The sequence below is a fragment of the Dendrobates tinctorius genome, unplaced genomic scaffold (assembly GCF_039654945.1).
Source record: "Dendrobates tinctorius isolate UK_male_01 unplaced genomic scaffold, ASM3965494v1 ptg000016l, whole genome shotgun sequence".
Classification (NCBI taxonomy): domain Eukaryota; kingdom Metazoa; phylum Chordata; class Amphibia; order Anura; family Dendrobatidae; genus Dendrobates; species Dendrobates tinctorius.
In genome coordinates, this window is record NW_027361684.1 from 51727273 (window position 1) to 51748574 (window position 21302).

General features: G+C 47.3%; 1 protein-coding gene across 3 annotated transcripts in view; it reads left to right on the top strand.

The window, feature by feature from the left end:
* SMPX (small muscle protein X-linked) overlaps window positions 1–21302 on the top strand; it is a 156356-nt gene that overhangs the window by 34696 nt on the left and 100358 nt on the right. The gene's annotated exons all lie outside the window — the stretch shown is intronic.

Sequence of the window (21302 nt, forward strand, 5' to 3'; positions counted from 1 at the left end):
CGAGGTGAGCGGAGTGTGTGTGTACAAGGTGTTTGTAGCGGAGCCGCGTGTGTATGAGGTGTGTGGAGCCGTGTGTGTGTACGGAGCGGAGCCGTGTGTGTACGAGGTGAGCGGAGCGTTTGTGTACAAGGTGTATGTAGCGGAGCCGTGTGTGTGTATGGAGCTGAGGCGTGTGTGTACGAGGTGTGCGGAGCCGTGTGTGTACAAGGTGTACATAGCGGACCCGCGTGTGTACGAGGTGTGCGGACCTGTGTATGTACGAGGTGTGCGGAGCCGTATGTGTACAAGGTGTACATAGCGGAGCCGCGTGTGTACGAGGTGTGCGGAGCCGTGCGTGTACGAGGTGTACGTAGCGGAGCCGCGTGTGTACGAGGTGTGTGTACGAGGTGTGCGGAGCCGTATGTGTACAAGGTGTACGCAGCGGAGCCGCGTGTGTACGAGGTGTGCGGAGCCGTGTGTGTACGAGGTGTTCGGAGCGGAGCCGTGTGTGTACGAGGTGTGTGGAGCCGTGTGTGTACGAGGTGTACGTAGCGGAGCCCTGTGTGTACGAGGTGTGCGGAGCCGTGTGTGTACGAGGTGTACGGAGCGGAGCCGTGTGTGTACGAGGTGTGCGGAGCGGAGCCGTGTGTGTACGAGGTTAGCGGAGTGTGTGTGTACAAGGTGTATGTAGCGGAGCCACGTGTGTACGAGGTGTGCGGAGCCGTGTGTGTGTGTACGGAGCGGAGGTGTGTGTACGAGGTGTGCGGAGCCGTGTGTGTACAAGGTGTACGTAGCGGACCCGCGTGTGTACGAGGTGTGCGGACCTGTGTGTGTACGAGGTGTACGGAGCCCTGTGTGTACAAGGTGTACGGAGCGGAGTCGTGTGTGTAAGAGGTGTACGGAGCGGAGCGTGTGTGTACAAGGTGTACGTAGCGGAGCCGCGTGTGTACGAGGTGTGCGGAGCGGAGCCGCGTGTGTACGAGGTGTGCGGAGCCGTGTGTGTGTACGAGGTGTACGGCGCGCAGCCGTGTGTGTACGAGGTGTGCGGAGCCGTGTGTGTGTACGAGGTGTACGGAGCGGAGCCGCGTGTGTATGAGGTGAGTGGAGCCGTACGTGTACGAAGTGTACGGAGCGGAGCCATGTGTGTACGAGGTGTACGGAGCGGAGCTGTGTGTGTATGAGGTGAGAGGAGCCGTGCGTGTACGAGGTGTACGGAGCGGAGATGTGCTTGTATTTTGGCATGGGGGGCCCCATTTGAAAGTTTGCACCGGGGCCCATAACTTTGTAGTTACGCCACTGGTATTGATTAGAGTTGAGCGACTTTTGTTTTTTTAGGGTCGAGTTTCGTTTCGTGAAACCCGACTTTTCCAAAAGTCGGGTCGAGCAAGATCGGCCGATTATAGGGAAAAGTCGGGGTCGTCCCGAAACACGAAACCCAATGTAAGTCAATGGGGAATAAAAGTCGGCAGTGAGAGGAGGACAGGAAACACACCTACAGTGCCCATTTGAATGCCAAAAGCATCAATTCTTCTTACTTAAGCTTGTCAACCTTAATTAACTTCATAATACAAGTTACGCACTGAAAAATGGGGGTTATTTGGCTAAAGTTGTGGGGGGGTAGGGCTGGCTCCAGGTTTTCATGTGTCCTGGGCGAAAGAGCGCCCCTTTAACAAATACCACAACTCATCATGCTCTGATATGGCAGAGAAATAGCGGTATAGTACAATGAAAAATACTTCACTTTTTACATCTCATGACGAGGCCCATCTATTTCTCCATACAGAATCATTGGTCCCATATAATGTTTGAAACAGTATATGATGAGCTCCACATAATGCTACAGTATATGTTGGTCCCCATGGATGAAGCTCCACTGTCTTATGGGCCCAAATAATGCTCCAAACATAATGGGCCCCATTTCTAATGCTCTAGTGTATAATGGGCCCTGTAAATGCTGCTCCAGTGTCTGATGTCCACCTTTGGAATGTTCCAGTGTATGGTGGGCCCCATCTATCATTCTCCAGAGTATAGTGCTCCCCAAAAATTGCTGTCCCAACATTGAAAACAATCAAATAAGTCTCCTCGCTAGGGAATCCCTGTACTAGTCTGGACTCCTCGTCGTCCCCATCTTCCATCTCACTGCACAGTATTTCAACCTTGCAAGTACTGTGATCCTGAGCAAGCAGGGGGGGCCCACTTGTTGGCGATGGCACTGGCACAGGGCGCCTGATAGTATGGTGGTGTGTCTGATGGCGGGTGGGCCGAACCTGCACTTTCATCTGCAGCTTCCTCTTTGTCACTGTGTAAGATGGAACTGTATATGGGAAGGGTAACCTGAGTTTCATCAGGGTCAGATTCAGGCCGTGTAGCGTGCGAGGGGAATGTAGTGGTCTGGGTCAATGTACCAGCAGATTCATCGAGCAGTGGCTGGGCATCAGTGCACTTGTGTCGCCCCCAGGAGTACGGTCGCCACAGTGGCATTACCTTCCTCCTAGGGAGTGTGATGTCATGCTTGGGAGCAATGAAGGATCTCTCTAGCAGGTTAACTGATTGGGCGGCGTTATTCCCACGAGTCATGACCCTCCAAACAGCGTTCATGAAGGCAAAGTGTTTGTTTTACGTGGGCAGTATGGTTGCAAAGCTGAACCTTAAAGGAATGTCCAGAAGGGCACCACCAGGAGTGGAGCCTACGGTTAAATTCGACTCCACCTGGGAAACCTCAACCATGCCAGCTACAGAACAGATGCACACATTGCAAGCTTAATTCCGTTAACGAACGAGACTCCGTCATGCCCCACGGTCCGAGTCCGGCTTACTAGAGGGACACGTGAGGCTCTGGCACATGAGATTGGCCAATAACTGGTGTGTCATGCCCTTACATGTCCGTGGCTGCATGTGCGCTACACTGAAAAGGCCAGCGTTTGTCGCTTACAGGTGCAGATAACCCGCTGAACAACGTTAGTGATGGGGATCACTGATTACAATTATTACCCGCGAACGATGATTTCCCAGTAAGTGCAGGTCAACCACAGTTCCGGAATTAGGCCTAACCGTCATTCCTGAACAAAATGAAAAACTTACGTGTGCAAACCACAGGTGCTGTAGCTTGCTTAACAGCTCGCCAGCCGTTCTCACGCCCAGTATGGATTACACGTGATTGCACAAAGGTGAGAAAGGGTACCGTATCCCAGGATAACATGTATGGATAGCGTACACATTCAAAATATATGTCTATACATCAGGAGGCAGGCTCAGACGGTGTTAGGCCCAGTATGGCTTGCACGTGATTGCACAAAGGTGAGAAAGGGTACCGTATCCCCGGATAACATGTATGGATAGCGTACACATTCAAAATATATGTCTATACATCAGGAGGCAGGCTCAGACGGTGTTAGGCCCAGTATGGCTTGCACGTGATTGCACAAAGGTGAGAAAGGGTACCGTATCCCCGGATAACATGTATGGATAGCGTACACATTCAAAATATATGTCTATACATCAGGAGGCACGCTCAGACGGTGTTAGGCCCAGTATTGCTTGCACGTGATTGCACAAAGGTGAGAAAGGGTACCGTATCCCCGGATAACATGTATGGATAGCGTACACATTCAAAATATATGTCTATACATCAGGAGGCAGGCTCAGACGGTGTCAGGCACAGTATGGATTTGACGGCCCAGACTACACAGCGGAGGAGCAGGGAGAGGTAAAGATTGCAAATGCTGGGGCCCTGCCCAAGCAAGGGGGGCCCACTCGTGGGCGTCGGTACTGGCACTGGGCCCCTCATAGTACGGCGGTGTGTCTGACGGCGGGTGTGCACCACCACCGTCAGAGACACTTGATTGCACTATGAGGGACCCTGTGCCAGTGCCCGCGCCCAAGAGTCGGCCTACCAACCTGTCCAGGGCAACGGCACTCGCACGGTTCCGTGCGCTAGGTGGTGACCCCGGCCATGGGGGGGGGGAGGCAGCACAGTTAGGGAGTTTTAGAAAGTGGCATATGTTGATGTTGGACATTCAGCTGATGCAAAAGGCGAAATAGGTCAAGTCCCAGGAAGAGGTGGACCAAAGCAAGCCATTTTTCTGTCACCCTATGTGTCATCAGGGGAAGGTGGGACAAAATCCTTGGAAACCCATGCATGGTTCATTTTAATGAAGGTTAGATCATCCACATTTTGGGTTGACAGACGGGTCCTTTTTTCTGTCAGGATTGATCCAGCTGCACTGAAGACTCTTTCCGATAGCACACTTGCAGCTGGGCAAGCGAGCTCCTGTAAGGCATATTGTGCCAATTCAGGCCAGGTGTCCAGTTTAGCGGCCCAATAGCCAAAGGGGAATGACCTGTGTGGGAGAACATCGATATGGGAGGAAAAGTAGTTTGTAACCATAGTTGACAATTGCTGTCTCCTGTCACTTTCCATCGATGCAGTATTACCAGTTGTGTGAGCGGTCCGTGAAAAATCAGTCCACAACATTGTCATGAAACCCCTGTCTCCAACGCCACTTCTGCTGTGTGCACCATGAACACCTCTGCCAAGCTGCCCCCGGCCCGTACGGCTCGTGTGAGAACCATCACCGCTGCTGTGTGCTGGGAATGCCTCAAGTAACCGATTTACCAGAGTTGCTTGTTTATTAGCCAATATTAGGTCAAGGTTCTCCTGTGGCATGATGTTTTGTAATTTGCCTTTATAGCGTGGATCCAGGATGCTGGCCAACCAGTAGTCGTCATCGTTCATCATTTTGGCAATGCGTGGGTCCCTTTTTAGGATCTGCAAGGCATAATCTGACATGTGGGCCAATGTTCCCGGTGTCAATGATGCACTGCGAGTGCTGGGTGGAGGAGCACTTTCTGGCAAATCCACATCCCTCCAGTCATGCACAAACCCTGTACCAGACCTTGCCACGCCAACATTTTCACTTGCCCCTCGAGATGCATCCTCCTCCCCTAAGTAATCATCCCCATCATCATCCTCCTCCTCCTCTTCTTCCTCCACCTCGTCCAGGAGAGGTCCCTGAGCAGACAATGGCTGAATGTCATCAAGGATTCCCTCCTCCTCATCAACATTGGCTGCAGACGCCTGCTCCTTAAGGTGCGTCAAAGTTTGCATGAGCAGACGCATAAGTGGGATGCTCATGCTTAGGATGGCGTCGTCTGCGCTTACCAGCCGTGTGCATTCCTCAAAACACTGAAGGACTTTACAGAGGTCTTTCAGCTTCGACCACTGCACACCTGTCAACTCCATGTCTGCTCTCAAAGTGCCTGGCCGTGTATCCTCCCACAAATGCATTATGGCCTGCCTCTGCCCGCACAGCCGCTCCACCATGTGCAGGGTGGAGTTCCACCTTGTTGCAATGTCGATAATGAGGCGGTGGTTGGGAAGGTGGAGCAATCGCTGCAGCTTCTGCATACGAACGGAGTGTACAGGCGACCGGAGGATGTGCGCGCACAGTCTTCGCACCTTCTGGAGCAGGGCTGTTAACTACGGATAATTTTTGAGGAAGCACTGCACCAACAGGTTCAAGGTGTGAGCCAAGCAAGGTATGTGGCTGAGTTTTGAAAGGGCTATGGCTGCCACAAAATTACGGCCGTTATCACTAACTACCTTGCCTGCCTCAAGATGTACACTGCCCAGCCATGACTCAGTTTGTCGCTTCAAGTACTCGGCCAGCACCTCGGCGGTGTGTCTGTCGCCCAAACACATCATCTGCAACACAGCCTGCTGACGCTTTCCACTAGCTGCTCGATAGGGGGACACCTCGTGTGCAACAGTGGCAGCTGCAGATGGAGTGCTCGTACGACTGCGCTCTGTGGACGAGCTTTCGCTTCTGGAGGAGGAGGAGGTGGAGGAGGAGGGTCGAACGCCTACAGCCAACTGTTTCCTATACCGTGGGCTAGGCAGCACTGTCCCACCACCGCTGTCCTCTGTGGACCCTGCATCCACCACATTAACCCAGTGCGCAGTGATGGACACGTAACGGCCCTGGCCATGCCGACTGGACCATGCATCAGTTGTGAGGTGCACCTTTCCACTCACTGACTGCTTGAGTGCATGGACAATGCGGTCTTTTACATGATGGTGGAGGGCTGGGATGGCTTTACGAGAGAAGAAGTGGCGACTGGGTAGGTCATAGCGTGGTACTGCATAGGCCATGAGTTCGCGGAAAGCATCATCTCAAACAAGATTAGTTTGGCAATGTGGGCGTTCAAACCCAGTGTACGCGGATGAGAGACTGAGTACTTTCTTGACCTACTCATAGTGTCTGGGAGGGTGAGCTGGACTTGAGAGCTGCATATGGTGGAAGTAGCGGTGGACAGGGCGGACTGAGAGAGAGTTGATGATGGTGATGGAGTTGGTGTTCTTTCTGATGGCCTAGATTCAGTATTTCATTGATATAACAGTGGGATTCCCTGACTGCTGTGGCCTTGCAACGACACCTCAACATTTGCTGCTGTGCTAACCGGTGGGCTTACAGTGGGGGAAACAATGTAGCGTTGCTGACTACCTTCTTTGTGATCAGTTGCACATGTGGCACTTGAGGTTTGGTGTTGTGTCCACGCTTGCAAGTGCATGCTGGTTAAATGTCTAAGCATGCAACTGGTATTCAAATTTTTCAGATTTTTCCCTCGGCTAAAGGTCTTTGCGCACTTCTTACAGATAACCTTGGCCTGATCATGAGGATTTTGTTCAAAAAAGTGCCACACTGCACTCTTCCTACTTTGGCAGACATTTTGCGGCCTAGCACGCTGTGATGTTTTGACCCTCTGGACAAGCTGTCCAGCAACTATTTTGATGTTTGGAACCTGTCTTTGGAGTGCTACGGGCCTGCCAGATAACAGCTGTTGCGATGTCGATGTCTGCTGTGGATGCTCCTCATCTGAGCTATTGGAAGCAGCACCCTCTTCCCCCAATGAATGCCAATCTGGGTCAACAACTGGGTCATCCATCACCTCCTCTTCAATGTCATGTGCACCTTCTTCTGTGTCACCGTGTATGGTGGTATAGTGTGCGGGAAGGGGCACCTGAGTCTCATAAGGGTCAGAATCTGGCTCTGTACACTGCGAGGACAATGTAGTGCTCTGAGTGAATGTACCAGCAGAATCATCTATCAGCGGCTGTGCATCAGTGCACTCCATGTCAGATTCATCTTGGCCTGGGTAATTCACCATTTCACTTGATAATCCAGGCATGGTATGTGAAAACAGCTCCATGGAGTAATCAGTAGTATGGCCTGCGTCATCCTTCAATCTTGGTTGGGGTGAAGGACACAAGGAAAGGTGTGGTTCATGAACATGAGCCTCCAATGACGACTCAGTGCTTTTATTTTTTACAACTTCAGAAGAGGAGGCGATAGAGCTGGAGGCTGAGTCAGCAATGTAAGACAAAACTTTTTCCTGAAGCTCTGGCTTTAAAAGCGGTTTGCCAACTCCTAGAAAACTAAGCCTTCGAGGCCTTGTGGAGCCAGACGATGACGCAGGCTCAACACCTCCTGCATTCGGTCCTATTTTGCTTTTGCCACTACCATCAGATCCACCACCAACACCATCATTACCAGCTGCCAACCCCCGCCCAATTCCACGGCCTCTTCCACCAGCCTTCCTCATTTTTGGTAGAAATGTAGACAAAATCCAACAAACTATATAGTAATGTAAAACAAGGTACAAGGTGTCTATAGGACAGGGGAGATTTTGAATTTCTGCAGACACTTGTGGACACTGGACACTTTTGGATTGTGTGAGGCCCACTGAATATCAGAGCGCTATGTCACAGGCTCGATGGCACAGGTGTGAAAAAAGTGACTACAGGATAAGGGAGATTTTGAATTTCTGCAGACACTAGTGGACACTGGACACTTTTGGATTGTGTGAGGCCCACTGAATATCAGAGTGCTATGTCACAGGCTCGATGGCACAGGTGTGAAAAAAGTGACTACAGGATAAGGGAGATTTTGCATTTCTGCAGACACTAGTGGACACGGGACACTTTTGGATTGTGTGAGGCCCACTGAATATCAGAGCGCTATGTCACAGGCTCGATGGCACAGGTGTGAAAAAAGTGACTACAGGATAAGGGAGATTTTGAATTTCTGCCGACACTAGTGGACACTGGACACTTTTGGATTGTGTGAGGCCCACTGAATATCAGAGCGCTATGTCACAGGCTCGATGGCACAGGTGTGAAAAAAGTGACTACAGGATAAGGGAGATTTTGAATTTCTGCAGACACTAGTGGACACTGGACACTTTTGGATTGTGTGAGGCCCACTGAATATCAGAGCGCTATGTCACAGGCTCGATGGCACAGGTGTGAAAAAAGTGACTACAGGATAAGGGAGATTTTGAATTTCTGCAGACACTAGTGGACACTGGACACTTTTGGATTGTGTGAGGCCCACTGAATATCAGAGCGCTGTGTCACAGGCTCGATGGCACAGGTGTGAAAAAAGTGACTACAGGATAAGGGAGATTTTGAATTTCTGCAGACACTAGTGGACACTGGACACTTTTGGATTGTGTGAGGCCCACTGAATATCAGAGCGCTATGTCACAGGCTCGATGGCACAGGTGTGAAAAAAGTGACTACAGGATAAGGGAGATTTTGAATTTCTGCAGACACTAGTGGACACTGGACACTTTTGGATTGTGTGAGGCCCACTGAATATCAGAGCGCTATGTCACAGGCTCGATGGCACAGGTGTGAAAAAAGTGACTACAGGATAAGGGAGATTTTGAATTTCTGCCGACACTAGTGGACACTGGACACTTTTGAATTGTGTGAGGCCCACTGACGCTGTATGGTGTGAAAAAATGCACGCTCAGTACCTCAGCAGGACAAAAAAAAAATTGGGATTGCTTTTAAAAAAGCAGTTTGCAGAGCAGTGGGTAAACAGCAATGCAGCTGTCAGGAAGCCTTAGAAGGCAGCCTAACAACCAACACCGCTGATCCACCACAATATAGCCTCCCCTTGCACTGCACACACAGTGACTGGTGTGTTGTACAGGCAAAATCGCTAGCAGCAGAAGCAGTTTTTTTTTCTTCTTCCCTGCCTAACGCTCTCCCTACAGAATCAGCAACCTCTCCCTATGCTAAGATCGGCAGAAGTAAGATGGCGGTCGGCGTGCACGCCCTTTTATAACCCCTGTGACGCCTACCAAAGCAAGCCAATCACTTGCATGCCCTTCTGAAAGATGGTGGTGACCCCTGTCTATGTCATCACGTTGCCCACAGTGTCCGTGGATCCTGATTGGCTGAAAAAGAGCGCAAAACAAACTTTTGTAACGCGACTTTGGCGCGTAAGTCGCCGACCTCGTGGCCGACCTCATCCTAGGGTTGGGTTTCATTTCATGTGTACAAGGTGTACGTAGCGGAGCCGCGTGTGTACGAGGTGTGCGGAGCCGTGTGTGTACGAGGTGTACGGAGCAGAGCCGCGTGTGTACGAGGTGTGCGGAGCTGTGTGTGTGTACGAGGTGTACGGCGCGCAGCCGTGTGTGTACGAGGTGTGCGGAGCCGTGTGTGTGTACAAGGTGTACAGAGCGGAGCCGCGTGTGTATGAGGTGAGTGGAGCCGTACGTGTACGAAGTGTACGGAGCGGAGCCATGTGTGTACGAGGTGTACGGAGCGGAGCCGTGTGTGTATGAGGTGAGTGGAGCCGTGCGTGTACGAGGTGTACGGAGCGGAGATGTGCTTGTATTTTGGCATGGGGGGCACCATTTGAAAGTTTGCACCGGGGCCCATAACTTTGTAGTTACGCCACTGGTATTGATGAATGGAGGTCTTACAGTAGTTAAACTATTGATCTTCCATTTCACTCAGTTACGATTTTACCTACAGTATTTCCATTGTTATTTTTTTGCACATGCTTGTAATATACAATGTATATACACCATAGAGATTTACCTAGGGTGAACTTTTTAGATATTAGTTTTTCAATACCATTTGTTTAGTTGTGTAAAATTTTTACACAGAAGTGCGCTGATCCTATGACCCTAAAGCAAAGCTTAGAATAGGGCCCACCCGCTAGAAAGTTCTGGTAAATTTACTACTTTCCACTGTTATAAACCAGATTTTTATTAAAGTTGCAGAAATTATTCATATAATTAAAGGGGTTGTTCATTACTTGGACAACCCCTTCTTGATCTATATGTTTGGCCCCGATAAAATAAAAAAAGCCTATACTCACCTCCCATGCCGACATCATTCTAGTGGTGTCGGCACTCGCATTCCCGGGGCTCTCATGCAGTTGTTATGACACGTGAGCCCTGCACCCAATCATCGCTGGTGTCACTGTCCCCGCCTGCGGTGCTTTCAGTTTCTCTTCATGTTCAGTTTGTACGAAAGTGAGAAGTGACTCCAGTGCTGATTGGATGCCGGGCTTGAGTGTCATAACAACAGCACGAGAGCCCCAGGAACGCGAGTGCCGACACAGCTGGAATGGCGCTGGTATGTGAGGTCAGTATAAGCTTTTTTATTTTATTGTGAGACAAGTGTGGGGTATGAGAACTGATTGTCCAAGCAGTGGACAACTTTAAGTTGCTTTCCCTGACATACTTATATATCAGAAAATGTGTTCTGGTGCACATAGCCTAAGAACCTGATACATTTTCAAATAAAAGCCTCATGACTGCCTTATTTCTCTGTATGGAGTAATACACTGGACATGCACGCTAAAAATAAAGCTTGAATTAGATCAGGAGGATGTGGATCAGTGTGATTTGGTTTCCTGTTTAGCTTGGAATAAAGATGTTCAAGGCTCTAGTTTTTAAATGTTGCTATTGCAATATACTAATACTAAAGAAGATGTAAATTAGATATAATACAGCTCTGTTCACACTTTTTGTCTCAGTGTTTGGTTAATTTGTAGGGAAATGCTTTTTCCATATATGCTGTATACATGGCCCCAATGCACGCAACATTATGCGATGCTGTTGCATACACATATTTGTTCAAAAGGCTGCTAAAATACTGCCAGATGATTTTGTGTCTCTCTGATGAAAGAAGCGGAGCATTCCTATGTATGAAAGTTAAACGATAGTTTGGCCATCAATATTAATGTGCATTCCCAGAATATAAGATGCGCTATTTCTGGGGGGACTGAGAGTTGATAATTTTAGCCTGAGAGGTACCAATATACATGGCCCCTTCCCAGGCTATTAATATTTTCCTGCAGCTGTCTGCCTAGCCTTTGCTGGTTCAATTTTATAGGGGAACCCCATGTCAATATTTTTCTGGGGTTCCTCTATAAACTAGCCAGTAAAGGCTAAGCAAACATCTGTGAGCTGATATTAATAGCCTGGGAACTTTTATGGCTATTGTCTCCTTCCCAGAATATTAACATCAGCCCTCAGCCTTCAGCTTTCCCTCTGCTGGTTATGAAAATTATGCAGGATCCCACTTATACAGTCTTTCTCTGTAAAGGTTTTGGCTTTCTGGAATGCATCTTGGACCAATTTTTTAGAGTACCCTTTCTGCTGAAACCGCTGTTTCAAAACTTTTGCCTCATCAATGAAATCAGTATCCTCTCTGCAATTTTTTCGTATACGCCAATATTACCCGTATATAGAATTATGAGTAATAAAGCTGCTTGTTCTTCTGGTACAGATCTAAGTAGATGGAGTTTCGTACCACTTTCAACCAATCCTATGGGTTGATTAAGAAGCTCCTTACCAAGTACTGGTTTATCCTGAAAGGGGACCCAGTTTTGTCCAAGCATATTCCCCCTGACCTAGAATGGTATTCCGCAGAAGACGCACGTTACGGAACCTAGTTGCACCAAGCAATACCACCTTGAGTTCAAGTTCCCTATCCTATCTCCCAATTTCTCTGAACCCTGGTTGCTATGCATGTAGAGCCCCCAAATGTCTTTGCTGCACTTCCATTTTAAATAGGGCACATGAATTTAAATCCAATACCACAGGTACCTCATACAAAATCAGTTTTCATGTCAACTGTCAGTCCATTTTTGTGGTGTACTTGATTGAATGTGGTTGCGGCCTACAGTATGTAGGTCGAACCATACAAACGATGCATGCTAGATTGAACAAGCATTGAAAGAATATCCAAAATGGCTTTCTCTTGCACAGGCTTTCTAAGCATTTTTTAACTGTGCATCAAAAAAATCTAAACACTTTGAAACTAACGATTATTGACCACATACCTGATACCGTGGCTGATCGCTTCAACTACTTAATCAATAGAGAAAGCTTTTGGATATTCAAGCTTGGCACTCTTGCCCCTGAAGGTTTGAATTTAACCTTTGATAAGGTGACCAGATAACTTTATTTGCCTTTTTTTATCATCAGTGCGTTTTATTTATGTGCTATTGTTTACATGCATTTATTAATCTGCTTTTTATTATTAATATGGGTTCTCTCTTTTTATGGGTCTTTTTATTGGTCTACTAACCTGTTATTAATTTTAATCTATTTTTTATCTATATTTATTTTTTGCTCCTTTTTGCATATTTTATTCACTTAAAACATGGTTAACTCATGCTATTTTATCTTGTTTTATATGGGTTGTTTTTATCTTCTTTTTGATTGTAATATATGATATCTTTTTTTTTGTAACATGTGACTATCATTATAACATGTGACTGTTGTGACTACTGTGATTGGCTGCTTCCCATTTAAATACCCCATCCCCTATGTCATTAATAAAAATCTACCTGATGAAGACGGATCCTCCGTCGAAACGCGTTGTGGTTTAACCACAACTGTCATCTGAGTCTCTTTTCTGCGCTCTTAAGACCGTTTTCCATTTCCTCATTGCTCCTATCCTCCATCGGAGGTTTTCGGCTGGAGCTGCGGTGGAGACCTGACATTCTAATCTGCCCCTGGGTTGCTTCCTAAGCGCTCCTCTATAGCCCCCGTTACACACTGCGATATCGCTAGCAATATCGCTGTAAAGTCACCGATTTTGTGATGTTGCAGCGATATTGCTAGTGATATCGCTGTATGTGATACTTACCTCCGACCGGCTCCCCCGCTGCTCATCGTTGGTCGGGCGAGAAGCTCCTGGATCATTTCGGGCGCTTCCTGCTGGGCTTCCTGTGGCGCCGATGAGCGACGCGTTGCGCGGGCGGGAGGACGTCAGGATCGCCGCGTCTGACAGGTAAGCAGCGACCCCCGACCCCAGCTATGTCGCTGGTGAGATCTGCCTAGCGACCACTTAGTGATGCACCAGCGATCCATATCGTTGTCGGGATCGCTGGTGCATCGCTATGTGTAACGGTACCCTATGACCGCACATTACTGACTCTAACTTAAAAGATCTTTTGGCTGAACTTCAGTTCTGCTTTTTATCTCACATGCCACCATCCTCGTCCTCTGATGACATCACTTCCTTGTCATCCTGATCTGGTTGCCAGGTCCTGTTCACTGCAAAATCATCATTATGAGTCCTGACTCGGCTGACAGTTTTCTCCTGATTCCATCCTTTAGATTTCCCATGACTTCTTAAATGTCATTGCCAGTGCCCCTACCACTTAAACTGCCAGTGCCACAATTGCCCCCACCATCACCATCCCTGCTGTGCATTTGAATCATGGCCTCCATTTCCTAACTGTCAGGGCGCATTCTGATATCGGTACTTTCCACGTACAAGAAAAATGGACCTATTATTCTAATTAGACTTTCAAATTAAGTGCACACTCCACAATTAATGCAAATGAGGGACGCAGTTCTCTGATACATTTGTTGTATGAATACATCTTTTCCGTGTTATCGTTAATTCTGGAATATGCAGTCAACGTCTCCGTCAGAGTTAACATCTTTTTGCTGTGACTGAGTTGAGTGATGTGCCAGATAGTCCAATGCGTCATCCCCTTCCTCTCCAATAATGTGTTTGTCCCAGGTAAAAAAGATAATTCTGATAATTTATTTTGCCAGTGATGGTGCTGCTACTTGTGGCTTTCACACTCTTATTGCACAACCAAAAAATAAAATACAGATGAGAAAAAAATTATGTTTTCCTAAATGGTGTTAGTAGACTATCAGTATTAGATTGTTGGGGTCCAAGACACACCTCCCCCGTGTTCAGCTTTGGTGCTCATGCATTCTAGCATCTTTTTCTTTATGTATTATATTTTTATTGCAACATTGTCCAATTCAATTGAATGGGACTGTAGGGTTGTGACCCTAGGCACCAGTGAGATTGGTTCCTCTGGGTGTGTGTGAAGTTAATTCCTTCAGATGTTTCCCACTCAGGTTGCATACCCTCAGACTACACAGGAAAGTCAGATGTAAAGCAATAGCAAGGAAGTTTTCATTCAGTTTTATAAAAATAAAATGAACTTTAGTAGTGAAATTGTTGAAATTTCCATCTCCATCACTGTGGCAAGCTACTCATGATCAATAGACAGCGCCAGAAGCGTCTTACCTGGGCCAAGGAGAAAAAGAGCTAGACATTGTTCAGTGGTCCAAGATGTTGTTTTCAGATGAAAGTAAATTTTGCATTTCATTTGGAAATCAAGGTCCCAGAGTCTGGAGGAAGAGTGGAGAGGCCACAATCCAAGCTGCTGGAGGTCTAGTGTGAAGTTTCCACAACAAGTGATGGTTTGGGGAGCCATGTCATCTGCTGGTGTAGGTCCACTGTGTTTTATCAGGACCAAAGCCAGCACAGCTGTCTACCAGGAAATTTTAGAGCATTTCATGCTTCCCTCTGCCGACAAGCTTTTTGGAGATTGATTCTCCAGCAGGACTTGGCACCTGTCCACAATGCCAAAATTACCAATACCTGGTTTAAAAACATCAGTGTCACTGTGCTTGATTAGCCAGCAAACTCTCCTGACCTTAACCCATAGAGAATCTATAGGGTATTGTCAAGAGGAAGATGAGAGACACCACACCCAACAATGCAGACGAGCTGAAGGCTGTTATCAATGCAACCTGGGCTTCCATAACACCTCAGCAGTGCCACAGGATGATATCCTCCATGCCACGTTGCATTGATGCAGTAATTGATGCAAAAGGAAAAGGGGCTGGCTGGCACTTTTCAGCCTGGGGGGCAATCACAAGGCAGTGGCCCTCCAGTTGCGGTGCTTTTGCCCTGTTTGTCTCTGGCTGCTGTATTAAAGAAGCAGAGATAACAGGCTTTAAAAACAGGGTGGTACATACTGTAGATATGGGAACAGAACGGAGCTAGCGGCATATATATGGAAGCAGAACCAAGCTTACTGCCTACATAGATAATGTAACAGAAGCAAGCTGACCACATAGACACGAGACCGGAACCAAGATTGCTGACTGGAGCTTACTACAGAGATATGGGAGCAGAACCAAGCTTACTACAGAGATATGGGAGCAGAACCAAGCTTATTACAGAGATATGGGAGCAGAACCGAGCTTACTACAGAGATATGGGAGCAGAACCGAGCTTACTACAGAGATATGGGAGCAGAACCGAGCTTACTACAGAGATATGGGAGCAGAACCGAGCTTACTACAGAGATATGGGAGCAGAACCGAGCTTACTACAGAGATATGGGAGCAGAACCGAGCTTACTACAGAAGTATAGGAGAAGATCGGAGCTTACTACAGAGATAAGGGAGCAGAACTGAGCTTACTACAGAGATATGGGAGCAGAACTGAGCTTACTACAGAAGTATAGGAGCAGAACGGAGCTTACTACAGAAATATGGGAGCCGGACCAAGCTTACTGCAGAGATGGGAGCAGAACTGAGCTTACTACAGAGATATGGGAGCCGATCAAAGCTTACTGCAGAGATATGGGAGCAGAATCGAGCTTACTACAAAGATATGGGAACAGAACGGAGCCTACTACAAAGATATGGGAGCAGAACTGAGCTTACTACAGAGATATGGGAGCAGAACAGAGCTTACTACAGAAGTATAGGACCAGAATGGAGCTTACTACAGAGATGTGGAAACAGAACGGAGCTTACTGCAGAGATAAGGGAGCAGAACCAAACTTACTCCAGAGATATGGGAGCAGAACAGAGCTTATTAAAGAAGAATAGGAGCAGAACGGAGCTTACTACAGAGATATGGGAGGAGAACGGAGCTTACTACAGAGATATAGGAGCAGAACTGAGCTTACTACAGAGATATGGGATCAGAACTGAGCTTACTACAGACGTATAGGAGAACGGAGCTTACTACAGAGATATAGGAGCAGAACCGAGCCCTAAGAAAAAAATAATGTGAGTGCTCCTATCAAAACTAATAATGTCCCCATTTATAACAAATAATGTCCTCTGAGTGCCTGCCCACAAAGCTCTGAATATACAGAATGATGGTCCTACATACCACAAAACAAAATACGATGGTCCCCAAAGCCCTTTATTATTCATTGAGGACCCCACATCTCCCTATACAGTTGTGGCCAAAAGTATTGACACCCCTGCAATTCTGTCAGATAATCCTCAGTTTCTTCCTGAAAATGATTGCAAACACAAATTCTTTGGTATTTTTATCTTCATTTAATTTGTCTTAAATGAAAAAACACAAAAAGAATTGTTCTAAAGCCAAATTGGATATAATTCCACACCAAACATAAAAAAGAGGGTGGACAAAAGTATTGGCACTGTTCGAAAAATCATGTGATGCTTCTCTAATTTGTGTAATTAACAGCACCTGTAACTTACCTGTGGCACCTAACAGGTGTTGGCAATAACTAAATCACACTTGCAGCCAGTTGACATGGAATAAAGTTGACTCAGCCTCTGTCCTGTGTCCTTGTGTGTACCACATTGAGCATGGAGAAAAGAAAGATGACCAAAGAACTGTCTGAGGACTTGAGAAACCAAATTGTGAGGAAGCATGAGCAATTTCAAGGCTACAAGTTCATCTCCAAAGACCTGAATGTTCCTGTGTCTACCGTGCGCAGTGTCATCAAGAAGTTTAAAGCCCATGGCACTGTGGCTAACCTTCCTAGATGTGGACGGAAAAGAAAAATTGACAAGAGATTTCAACGCAAGATTGTGCGGATGTTGGATAAAGAACCTCGACTAACATCCAAACAAGTTCAAGCTGCCCTGCAGTCCAAGGGTACAACAGTGTAAACCCGTACTATCCGTCGGCGTCTGAATGAAAAGGGACTGTTTGGTAGGAGACCCAGAAAGACCCCACTTCTTACCCCGAGACATAAAAAAGCCAGGCTGGAGTTTGCCAAAACTTACCTGAAAAGCCTAAAACGTTTTGGAAGAATGTTCTCTGCTCAGATGAGACAAAAGTAGAGCTTTTTGGGCAAAGGCATCAACATAGAGTATACAGGAGAAAAAATGAGGCATTCAAAGAAAAGAACACGGTCCCTACAGTCAAACATGGTGGAGGTTCCCTGATGTTTTGGGGTTGCTTTGCAACTGGACTGCTTGACCGTGTGCATGGCATTATGAAGTCTGAAGACTACCAACAAATTTTGCAGCATAATGTAGGGCCCAGTGTGAGAAAGCTGGGTCTCCCTCAGAGGTCATGGGTCTTCCAGCAGGACAATGACCCAAAGCACACTTCAAAAAGCACTAGAAAATGGTTTGAGAGAAAGCACTTGAGACTTCTAAGGTGGCCAGCAATGAGTCCAGACCTGAATCCCATAGAACACCTGTGGAGAGATCTAAAAATGGCAGTTTGGAGAAGGGACCCTTCAAATATCAGGGACCTGGAGCAGTTTGCCAAAGAAGAATGGTCTAAAATTCCAGCAGAGCATTGTAAGAAACTCATTGATGGTTACCGGAAGCGGTTGGTCGCAGTTATTTTGGCTAAAGGTTGTGCAACCAAGTATTAGGCTGAGGGTGCCAATACTTTTGTCTGGCCCAATTTTGGAGTTTTGTGTGAAATGATCAATGTTTTGCTTTTTGCTTCATTCTCTTTTGTGTTTTTTCATTTAAGACAAATTAAATGAAGATAATAATACCAAAGAATTTGTGTTTGCAATCATGAAAAACCGCAGGGCAAAACCGCAGACTAATTCTGCAGGTCTTTTGACCTGCAGATTTACCTGCGGATTTTACAAAATCCGTGCGGCCAAATCCGCAGAGCATTCCGCAGCGTGTGCACATACCCTAAGATATCCCCAGCTCACCCCATATATATATGATGACCCCAGTTCACTCATATATACAGTATATAGTAGAATGACTCCAGTTCCCCCATGTATATAATAAGGTGGCCCCAGTTCTCCCATATATATAGTATGATTGCCCCAGTTCCCCCATGTATATACTATGATAGCCCCAGCCCCCCCGTATATAGTATGATGTCCCCAGTTCCCCCATATATATAGTAAGATGGCCCTATTTTCACCCCTGTATATAGTATGATGGCCCCAGTTCCATATATATATATATATATATAATATAGTAGGAAAGAACCCAGTTCCCCCATATATATAGTAGGATGGCCCCATCTCCCTCATATATATAGTAGGATGACCCCAGTTCCCTTATATATAAAGGATGATAGCCCCAGTTCCACCGCATATACATAGTAGGATGGCCTCAGCCCCCATATATACAGTATGATGGCCGCAGTTTCAGCCCCCCATATATACAGTATGATGGCCGCAGTTTCACCCCCCATATATACAGTAGGATGGCCGCAGTTTCACCCCCCATATATACAGTATGATGGCTGCAGTTTCACCCCCATATATACAGTATGATGGCTGCAGTTTCACCCCCCCATATATACAGTATGATGGCCGCAGTTTCACCCCCCATATATACAGTATGATGGCCGCAGTTTCACCCCCCCATATATACAGTATGATGGCCGCAGTTTCACCCCCCCCATATATACAGTATGATGGCCGCAGTTTCAACCCCCCCTATATATACAGTATGATGGCCGCAGTTTCAACCCCCCCATATATACAGTATGATGGCCGCAGATTCAACCCCCCCATATATACAGTAGGATGGCCGCAGATTAAACCCCCCCATATATACAGTATGATGGCCGCAGTTTCACCCCCCATATATACAGTATGATGGCCGCAGTTTCACCCCCCATATATACAGTATGATGGCTGCAGTTTCACCCCCCATATATACAGTATGATGGCCGCAGTTTCACCCCCCATATATACAGTATGATGGCCGCAGTTTCAACCCTCCCCATATATACAGTAGGATGGCCGCAGTTTCAACCCCCCCATATATACAGTAGGATGGCCGCAGTTTCAACCCCCCCATATATACAGTAGGATGGCCGCAGTTTCAACCCCCCATATATACAGTAGGATGGCCGCAGTTTCAACCCCCCCATATGTACAGTAGGATGGCCGCAGTTTCAACCCCCCCAAATATACAGTAGGATGGCCGCAGTTTCAACCCCCCCATATATACAGTAGGATGGCCGCAGTTTCAACCCCCCCATATATACAGTAGGATGGCCGCAGTTTCAACCCCCCCATATATACAGTAGGATGGCCGCAGTTTCAACCCCCCATATATACAGTATGATGGCCGCAGTTTCAACCCCCCCATATATACAGTAGGATGGCCGCAGTTTCAACCCCCCCCATATATACAGTAGGATGGCCGCAGTTTCAACCCCCCCATATATACAGTATGATGGCCGCAGTTTCACCCCATATATACAGTATGATGGCTGCAGTTTCACCCCCCCATATATACAGTATGATGGCCGCAGTTTCAACCCTCCCCATATATACAGTGTGATGGCCGCAGTTTCAACCCCCCCATATATACAGTAGGATGGCCGCAGTTTCAACCCCCCCAATATACGGTATGATGGCCGCGGTTTCACCCCCCCATATATACAGTATGATGGCCGCAGTTTCACCCCCCATATATACAGTATGATGGCTGCAGTTTCACCCCCCCATATATACAGTATGATGGCCGCAGTTTCAACCCTCCCCATATATACAGTGTGATGGCCGCAGTTTCAACCCCCCCATATATACAGTAGGATGGCCGCAGTTTCAACCCCCCCAAATATACAGTATGATGGCCGCAGTTTCAACCTCCCTTATATACAGTATGATGGCCGCAGTTTCAACCCCCCATATATACAGAAGGATGGCCGCAGTTTCAACCCCCCCATATATACAGTAGGATGGCCGCAGTTTCAACCCCCCCATATGTACAGTATGATGACTGCAGATTCAACCCCCCCCATATATACAGTATGATGGCCGCAGATTCAACCCCCCCATATATACAGTATGATGGCCGCAGTTTCAACCCCCCCATATATACAGTATGATGGCCGCAGTTTCAACCCTCCCCATATATACAGTAGGATGGCCGCAGTTTCAACCCCCCCAAATATACAGTATGATGGCCGCAGTTTCAACCCCCCATATATACAGTATGATGGCCGCAGTTTCAACCCCCCCATATATACAGTAGGATGGCCGCAGTTTCAACCCCCCCCATATATACAGTATGATGGCCGAAGTTTCAACCCTCCCCATATATACAGTAGGATGGCCGCAGTTTCAACCCCCCCAAATATACAGTATGATGGCCGCAGTTTCAACCCCCCCATATATACAGTATGATGGCCGCAGTTTCAACCCCCCATATATACAGTATGATGGCCTCAGTTTCAACTCCCCCAAATATACAGTATAATGGCCGCAGTTTCAACCCCCCCATATATACAGTAGGATGGCCGCAGTTTCATCCCCCCCCATATATACAGTATGATGGCCGAAGTTTCAACCCTCCCCATATATACAGTAGGATGGCCGCAGTTTCAACCCCCCCAAATATACAGTATGATGGCCGCAGTTTCAACCCCCCATATATACAGTATGATGGCCGAAGTTTCAACCCTCCCCATATATACAGTAGGATGGCCGCAGTTTCAACCCCCCCAAATATACAGTATGATGGCCGCAGTTTCAACCCCCCCATATATACAGTATGATGGCCGCAGTTTCAACCCCCCATATATACAGTAGGATGGCCGCAGTTTCAACCCTCCCCATATATACAGTAGGATGGCCGCAGTTTCAACCCCCCCAAATATACAGTATGATGGCCGCAGTTTCAACCCCCCCATATATACAGTATGATGGCCGCAGTTTCAACCCCCCCATATATACAGTAGGATGGCTGCAGTTTCAACCCCCCCCATATATACAGTATGATGGCCGAAGTTTCAACCCTCCCCATATATACAGTAGGATGGCCGCAGTTTCAACCCCCCCAAATATACAGTATGATGGCCGCAGTTTCAACCCCCCCATATATACAGTATGATGGCCGCAGATTCAACCCCCCATATATACAGTATGATGGCCTCAGTTTCAACTCCCCCAAATATACAGTATAATGGCCGCAGTTTCAACCCCCCCATATATACAGTAGGATGTCCGCAGTTTCATCCCCCCCAT